Source organism: Rhinolophus sinicus, chromosome 1, assembly GCF_057876585.1.
Source record: "Rhinolophus sinicus isolate RSI-liver-muscle chromosome 1, RSI-T2T, whole genome shotgun sequence".
NCBI lineage: Eukaryota > Metazoa > Chordata > Mammalia > Chiroptera > Rhinolophidae > Rhinolophus > Rhinolophus sinicus.
In genome coordinates this window covers 88849338-88859132 of record NC_142501.1, presented here as the reverse complement: position 1 = coordinate 88859132, position 9795 = coordinate 88849338, and positions in this window count along the sequence as shown.

The window sequence follows — 9795 nt, the reverse complement described above, 5'->3', positions numbered from 1 at the left end:
GGAAGTTTAGGCTCATTATGATGTAATTATAGGGAATATTGGGGCAGCACCAACCACTGCCTCAGAGGCTCACATATGGGTACCAGATGTAGTTCTTACGAGGTTTCAAAAGCAGTATTGTTCCCACAAAGTTCATTAGATGTGACCTCAAATTATTTATCCCCTCTGGGCCTCAGTTTTGTTGTCTGCAAAATGAAGGAATTAGCTGGAGTTATTCATCCTCTGCCTATGCTGTGTGTACATTATATCACACAGGAGTTGTCAAATGGCTGCACCTCAGGTGAATGATTCAGTAATGATTCTGGATTCAGAATCCAGAAATGATTCAGGTGGAACCCAGGCATCAGCATTCGTTAAAAAGCCCCACAGGTGATTCTCATGTGCCCCTAGGGTGGACAACCACAGACCTAGACGGAGGATCTCTTCTTTCAAATTTTAGTGCTTTGACCAATGGATAGCTGATTAATAGTCCATGCATTCTTTCTTATTCGTAACAGACCTCTGAAGGGACATTGTAGAAATGTGCTTGTTTTATAACTGAGGATGGGCAAGGGTGGTATTTTTTAAAAAATTGGAGAGCCTCAATTGAAATGTGGGCCACCTAGGTATGTAAGTTTTTTTTTTCCACATGGGATGTAACATGAATCCGTTTCTTGTGACTCTGGAAAGCAGCGTGGGCAGAAAAACATAGTTGGTTTAAGTAGCATTCTGTAATTCACTGGCTAATCAGCAAACAAGGAACCCCCTCCAGGAGTAACTCTGTAGTCCATTCAATCATCTATCCACTCAACATTAGTTACTGAATGCCTGCTTTTCGCAGAGGTGCTCTGCCAGGTCAACTTGTCGAAATTGCTCAGAAAGTGAGCTCTCTCTTGGGCTCTGTGAGAGAGACTTTACTGAACAGAATAAGCTGTGCTTCAGTGCCAGGGGTAGCTTTTCTCCTGCTCTGATCTTGTCAATATTGTGTCAGTGAAGGTAGCACGGGTTCACCTTCTGTATCCACCTGGGCATCCCTGCCTCTATAGTGTCAAACGAATGCCTAGAACGCAAAGTTTACGAAACGCTTACTGTGTACCAGGCATTGTGCTTTACATATATTATCTCATTTAGTCCTCCCATCAACTCTAGGAAACAGGCTGCATTATTCGTTTTATAGGTAAAAAACCAAGGCTTACAGAGGTTCATTAAGTTGTCCAAGGCCACATAGCTAAGAAATGAGAGTTGGAACGCCAACCAGGACTCTCTGACTCCCGTGCTCTCGTTGTATTATTGCCCACATTCCAGAATCACTTCTCAGATCCTCTGTTCTGCCTTGCATCTCAGCCCTGCTTCTCTTTCAGGATGCAGTTCAAGACTCATGTGTACCATGAACTCTCCTCTGAGTACTCAGCCCCACCCCAATATTTTCCTTCCTCTCTGTTCACTCACACTTGATCCTACACTGCACTGGGTCCTGTCCTCCAGTGTTACACAGTGTCCAGAGAGAGGTTCAGCTTTTCATGACACAGACTTGTTTCCCTGAGACTTTAGACTCAGCTTTATTCTTTCTTCCACTATGCCCAGCTCAAACCTAGACCTAGACCTGTGTGAAGACCTAGCACCTGCTTTATGATTGATGAACAAGTGAATAGACTGATAAACATTCTAAGTTCTTGATTCCAGAGAAAGAATCAACCAAAACACGAAATGTGCCCTCACTGTTGACTTATTCAATATGTTGGTTGAATACTTATGCCCAGATGAGAGCTCTCCAAGCATTCTCTGCAAGCATTTCATCTTCACCATTTTTATAGAGAATTAATTTGAGCAAAACTCAATTTGAATAGGGCAGTGCTCAAACTGGAAGTGGTTACTGTATTTCCCCGAAAATAAGACTGGGTCTTTCATTAACTTATGCTCCAGAAGATGCATTAGGGCTTATTTTCAGGGGATATCTTATTTTTTCATGTACAACAATCTGTGTTTATTCATTTATTCATGTACAAAAATCTATATTTATTCAAATACAATCATGTCATCTTCTTCTGGAACATTGTCCTAACTCTCCAAACCTCAAATTCTGGCTTGAATTTATTGTGATTCCATTTCCTGTAGCACCATTGGCCCCAATCTCATGTCCAGCAATAGAGCTCTCCTTAAATGAGCACTTCTTGTCCATGTAGCCTGTTCGTAGTGCATTGGCAACACAGCTGCCAGTGATTTTATCCCAGGAATTCTTCACCCAAGTCATTACCTCTTGCAGGTTAGGCTTCACAAAGTTTTCACGCTGATTTCTCTCCATTCTATTTTCAATGTAGTCATTGATTTCCATGCGCAAATGGTCCTTGACTGGCTTGTTTATTTCAATATCAAGCAACAGTCTGGAGATAGGCAGTCATTCCTGCGGGAATTATTATTTGACCTATTCTTCTCTGCAAGGAAATTCTTCATGTCTTTAGCGCGGTGAGTGCTGGCTGAATCCTAGACTAGCAGACCTCTTTGGCCACCTCGCAAAACAAGTGGTAGCATTAAATTGACCCACTTCCTTATAACTGCTTGTGTGCACCAGGCTTTATCGGTTTCAAGAACATAAATGCCTGAAGCACATTCAACCTTATCTTTCTTGCCCTTAGTGATGATTAGAGGTGGGGCTTTCTTTCCATCCAGATGAATTGCCAAAATACAGGTAACGTGCACTTTCGTAACCAGTGGAGGAAATGTAGATTGATGAGGCACCCCTCTGATCAATTGTCGTTTGAGATCCTTGGCCCATAAAAACTGCAGTTTCATCCACAGCAATCACGTTGGAGAGTTGGTATTTAGAAAAGTCGATGCCATCAACAAAGGACTTGAATGCAAGTGCATGTTTAATAACTTCAGTATCTTCCAGCTTGAACAGGGTTGTCGATCTTAGAGACAGTTCATATCGCTGAAGGAAGCCATCCAGCCAGTGTTGTGATGCTTTGAATTCTTCTGGGGATATTTCTAACTGTGGTGCCATTGCAAGGGCAAATGCTTGAATATCAGCCCTGCGCACAACCAAAGCCTTTGCTCTCCTGTCAGCAATCCATTCACAGGTGATGTCTTCCAGCTCAGGAAACAATAGTTGCTGACCTGATCCACACTTGCACTTCTTAGCATTTCCCTCGTCCACCTGTTGACTGAGGTTATCCTACTCTGCTCGCCATTTTCAGACCATTAGGAGATCCAACTTCTTTTTGCAGGAAGCCATAAGATTCTTGCCCCGGGAGTCCTCCACGATTGCTTTCTTGTACTCGACAGAGTAGCTCTTTCTTTTTGCACTCATCTGGGGTCAAAATATCATTCCCTTTAAATCTACTATCAAATCAAGTGTTAACTGAAGACTTATGAGACAGGAGTGGCAACAAAAATGATGAGAGTTAAGAATGATGGTCCATACATAAGCCACGAAAAATCACAGGCACCAAAATTCAGAAAACGTTTCTTTATTTCACAAGAGTGCATTAATCATGTCCGTTACAACATATGACATATTGAATTATGAGGATTCATATTAGACACAACCATGTCCATTTGTTATCAAGTGCGCACGTTATTCTTGTGTTGTGTCTGTGCTCCGATTGGTCATTTGGCAATAAGTCTCGAGTTCATCTGTTTACATAGGAGTTTACCTCTCGTCCAAAGGTACCAGCTTGGGTATTTACAAATACTTCATTATAATTTATATTATCATTTATTTTAAGTCTGAATGTCAATAATATTATTTATTTATATTTAATTATATATTAATATTATTATTTTATAGTTCAATATGTCTGTCATGTGTTGCACTAGACATACTAAATGCATCCGTCTAGCTGACGATCTTAACTGGGGCTTATTTTTGGGGTAGGGTTTATATTACAAAATCCTGAAAAATCATGCTAGGGCTTATTTTCCAGTTAGGTCTTATTTTCTGGGAAATACGGTAGGGGTGCTCCTCACCAATTGTTCTTAAGGGGCCCCAAAATGTACTTTCCCACCCTATAAAATCAAAGAAGCAGTTAAATGCAGTCCTTGTATTCTGAAAGCTGTGGTTTCTTTCACAAATGAAATCTCAGCCAAATAGACAAACGTAGAAACTGAGGCCCAGAGAAGTGAAACAAACTGCCAGTCACATGGCCAGTAAGTGGCAAAGCCAGGGCTGGAATTTGGGCCCCCTAACAGAATGCAAGTTGTTTTGCTCTGTACAATGAAGGTTGGCAGAAAAAATGTCTCCACTCTGAGTGAGTGGTCATTAGTAGCACAAGGCTTTTGACTTGGGGACTTTCCTGGGTTCCCTGCTTGACTTGTCTTGTCTCCTCTGGTCCTGGACCACAGAAAGCACCTTATCCTTTCTGCCAGGAAAGACTAAGCAGACAGATTCCCCCCGATGGGATTTCTCCATCTTGCTGACTCTGCCATGGTTGTTTGTCTGAGAATAGTGTAGGGCACGTTATGTGGGGGATCTAATCCCAACTTTTGCTGTTAGTGAGATGGGTGGTGTGGGAAAATCACTCAAATCTCATTTTTCTTCTCTGCAAAATAATGGATCTATATTAGATTGATGCTAAGTTTACTCTCAGCTCCATACATTTCATTCTTGTAGCAAATAACTTGTCTTTGTCACCTCTCATTCACTTATTTTATCAAAAAATAAACTGTAATAGCATGTTAAAATGTAGAACATATAGGAAAAGATCTCAGTAGGTTGCTTGTATTAGCAATGGCTTGTATGCACATGTGTAAATTCCCCAAAGGGCTGTAAGAATAGCTGACATGCCTTGACTCTACTCTGTGCCCGGCACTGTGGTAAGCACTTTGGGTGTATTTGCATGTTTCATTCATGGAATAACCGTCTGAGGAAGGTACTCATGGTCACATTCATTGTACAGATGTGAAAACTGAGTCTGAGAGAGGTTAAGTGAGTTGCCCAAGATCACGTAGTAGGAAACGGTGAAGCCAGAACTTGGCCCGGGTGGTCTGTGTCAACGCTGAGCCAGAAAATGACTGGTGGTGATTGAGCTGAATGGAAAAGATGTCACTTGTGGGTAAACTCCCGCATTGAGAAACTTCCAGTTCCGGCTCCACAAAGCAGCGATGGGTAATGTCCTGAAGATATCCAAGAATTGAGCCAATGCTTTGGGTGTGCTCAGTCTCAAGGGGAGATATAGGCTTGTTGGTTCCTTTCAGCCCAACCATTCACTGTTCCTTCTGATTCCTAGAACTGTTGGCTGAAAGAGAAATGCTTACGATAATCCACAGCATGGGACCAAAGGTGACAGGAATCGTGCATTTGGCCTAATGTTTATCTTGTGGGCCAGCCAGCCACAGGCGACCATTTACTAGCATTTCATCAGCTGTTATAGGGCTTTCCCCATCAGCTTCCTTTCTAATTACTCATAAGCACTGTAAGAGAAGGGGAGGAAATGAGAACACGTGGGGGAAGGGATCTCCCCACTAAATGCTATCATGGCAGGAGGTTGAAGGGAACGTGAAGTATGGGTCTGTCTGCTGTCTGGACTAGAAACCCCAGTGGTCCACGTTCCCATGGGCCAGGACCCAGAGCAAGTTAGTAATACACGCCATTCGTTCCCCTCATTCACTGATGCCTTCACTCTCTCAACAAATAAAACAGGCTGACTCTATGCGCTCATCAATGCCACTTACTTTCTAACTACTGTTCTAGCCCATCCCATATACTCCCAAGTATATCCATATACTCATTTATTATTCTTTCAATGGAAATATTTTCATGAGCGCCTATGCTGTGCCAGCAGGGGGATTGGGCTTGGGATACAAAGATGACTAGCATCACTCTCTGCCCTCAAGGGACAACCAGCAAGTGGGGGAAGCCGGCACGGACTTAGGTGAGAGGACTTAGGTCCTTGTGTGGTGTGAGAAATGTTTGCAGAAGGTGAAGGGGGCTGGACTAGAGGCTCCCACTGGGGTGACGTAGGAGCTGGGTCATGAAGAGTGCATTGGGTGGGAAAGGGCGTTCCAGGAGGAGCAGCTCATGCAAAAGGTAGAGACTCAGAAGGAGCAGGATGTTTCAGTTAAACTTGAATTTCGGATAAAGAGTGAATATTTTTTTAGTATAAGTATGACCCAAATATTAGATGGGGGCATACTTATACTATAACATTACTTATTGTTTATCTGAAATTCAATTTTAATTGGACATCTTGGATTACTAGGGGCTAAATCTGGCAACCCTACATTAGGAATATAAAAAGATTCTCAGTAAAGGAGACCAGGGATCTGAAAATAAACTATATGCAATTTGAGGTGCAATGTTAAACATCCCTTCCTCCACTGTATGTGTGTAAAAGGATGCTATACAGTAAGCCCTCTATATCTGCAGGTTCTGCAGTCACAGATTCAACCAACTGCAGATTGAAAATATTCAGAAAAAAAGTTACATTTTCCCCTATTCTGTATATTACATCCCCATGTTATTTGTTTTATAGTTGGATATTTGAACTTCTTATTCCCCTTCACATTTTTTCCCTCTTTTTTAATTTTTCAATTCCAGTTGACACTCAATATTATTTTATATTAATTTCAGGTGTATAGTGTAGGGGATAGAACCAAAAATATTGTGATGGCAGGTGCGGTGTCAGATGGTTGCTGGGTTTATCCACTTCTTTAGGAATATAAATGTTGAATAACTATGGTGTACACCTGAAGCTAATCTAACATTTTATGTTACCTGCATTTTAATAAAAATCTTAAAAAATTTTTTTTAAATGTTGCATTGTGCCTGACATGTGCTATGTAGTTAGGCCTATGATGGTTGTGTCTCTGCTGAACATGGGCAGACTTTTTTTCTTGCCATATTCCCTAAACAATACAGTGTAACAACTATTTACATAAAATTTACATTGTATTAGTTATTATAAGTAGTCTTTAAATCTAAAGTAAAAGGGAAGATTTGTGTAGGTTATGTGCAAATACTGTGCCTTTTTATGTAAGAGAGTTGAGCATCCAAAGATTTTAGTGTCTGTGGGGGGGTCCTGGAACCAATCACCTATGGATACCCAGCTGTATGTCCTGGATGGAAAGGGTAAGCTGAGGGGAAGAGGAAGCTTATAAGGAGGAGAGAGAGGCTTAAGAATTCAGTGTGGAGGTGGCCAGTTAGTTCAGTTGGTTTGAGCATGGTGCTGGTAGCACCAAGGTTGCTGGTTCGATCCCCACATGAGCCTCTGTGAACTGCACTCTCCTAAAAAACAACACAAAACAAAAACACACAACGTAAAGAATTCAGTCTGATGCTACCACATGGGAGAAACTTGACAATATTACACTCGGTGAAATAGACCAGATACAAAGGAAAAATATTGTGTGATTCTACTGTATGAGGTACCTCGAGTAGTCATATCCACAGACACAAAAAGTGGAATGAATGGTGGTTACCAGGGGCTGGGGGTGCGGATGGGGAGTTGATGTTTGATGGGTAACACAGCGTGACCAGTTAACATGAGTTTCAGTTTGGGATGATGAAAAAGTTCTGGAGATGGATGATGGTGATGGTGACACAATAATGTGAATGTATTAAATACCACTTGATTGTATACACTTAAAAGTGGTTAACTTGGTAAAAGTTGTTCATGTACATTTTACCACAATTTAAAAAAAAAGAAGAATTCAGTCCGAGATCCTGCTGTGTCCTTAAAAGAGCTCCAGGCTTGCATCTGGGTTGCTCCAGACATGGAAAACATGGATGACATTCAGGTTGCTCGGCTCCCAGGCTGCAGAGACCAGGAGTTCAGCGCCAGCTGGCAGGGGGAGGTTTACGTGACTCAAGATCAGGGACTGGGCAGGGGCTCAGAGCACCTAAGTCTCCCAGTCTCCAACATGGGGGCCATTCCTCTGCCTTAGAGGGATATCCAAAAAGAGCCTGGAGCTCTTCTCAGAAGGATGCTCTATAAATACAGCATCTTCTAGCTAATCAGGACTCCAGGGGTCATGGAAAGATCACCAGAGGGATGCAGATGGGGGACAGTCCCTGGGGGACTTAAATTTAGATCCACCAACCAGGCTCAGGTCACTGGTTTCGAAAGCCCTGTGCAGTGTCCCCAGAAGGAAACATTAGGAGAATACTGTTCATGCTTTGTAATTTGGGGGCTTTCCCTGCCCAAGTCGCAGCCCAGAACAATACTGGATTGGCATGGGGTTTTGGATGCAGATGAGTTTTGATGAGCAACCATTAGGACACCCTCCCTGGCCCTTGCTGTAAGGTGCCCGGGCCCTGCTAAATCCAGACCAGACAGAGTTGTTCCGACGCACCGTACAAGGAAGGGTCAAGGCCCAGGAGGCATGGCTAAACAGCGACAGCGCCCATCTGCCACAGCCACGGCCACCAGGGGCTCTGGCAGCCTCACCTTCTCTAGCTGGATGAGCTCACAGAGTGGCTCTCTGCCCTGTCACACAAAACAGCGCATTTCGCAACAAATATTTTATAGCACCATCTTTACTGTTAAAATGAAATCCATAGTTAATATAACTTACACATAGTGTTAAAAACATAATCTCTTAACTGTAGGAGAAATGAAAAGACAATAACTTAAAATACTCTGTATTTCAATATTTAAATGCTTAGGCGCAGCTACATTAACAGACTTATGAAGTATTCAGATGCTTCTACCTAGTTACAATGGATAAATTTGGCTTTAAGAGCAGCAAGGAAATGTTCAACTAAAAATGATGTGCCTAAGAATAAAAAAAAAGTAAGAATTATATGCCTTTTTGGAATCTGAAATAAGAGTTAAATAAGTATACCTGAGTAAAAAAAAAAAAATATATATATATATGTAAATATATATATATATATATATATATATATATATATATATATATATAGAGAGAGAGAGAGAGAGAGAGAGAGAGAGAGAGAGAGAGAGACAGAGACAGAGAGACAGACAGACAGAGACAGAGACAGAGAGACAGAGAAAACCATTGTGATGTGGGAGCTGCAAACGCATAGTACAGATGACTCAGTACCACTGGCAGCGTGCTCATGAGACGATTTCCAAAACGATGAACTGCTGTTGAAAAATTGCCCCCAAAAACCAGTATAGTCTTCCTTGGACTTACACCCTAGTTGGAAAATTCAGTGTGTATTAAACTCACAGGTAAAACATTTTTGCATAAGCAAAGTAGAGTTTGATTCTAGGCTCAGCTATAAACAGGTGTTTCACTTACATGACACTTTAAAGTTGAATAAAGTGCAGGACAATTCCTCATGATGGGAACTGTACCCCATGTTACAGATGTCTCTAATCTGTGGCCTCTGCCCACTAATGCCAGCAGCGTACCCAATCACTGTGACAAGCAAACACCCTGCCGAATTGCCCCAAAGCTCCTGTTGGTAACCACGGTTGTACCAGTTCTGAAGGCGTTTGGCACTTACAGAAACATTTCCTCCTTCCCTTCCTTCAGTTCCTTTCCTTTTCCTCCTTTTGTCTTTCCACATGATTGTAAGCAGTGGGAGCAGGGACCGGGGAAAGAACTGTGTCTGTGCTGCTGTGTGGAATGGTGAAGGAAGGCCCAGACGAGTCAGCTGCCAGGTGCCCTGAAGGCAAAGGCCTCCAGGATCTCCCCAAGAACCTATCATGAGCAAGGAAAGAAGTCGCCCACCGTCCTTACTTCTCTAGAGCCTACACTTCACACAACTCTTTCCAGTGTGTCATCTCATTTGAATCTACGCACTGATTCTGTGTGGTAGGCAGGGCAAGGTCACAAGCAGCATTTAAGAGACGAGCAAACTGAGGTACAGAGCGCTTACGTGACTCCCTGACCCAACGTTGTTCTCCA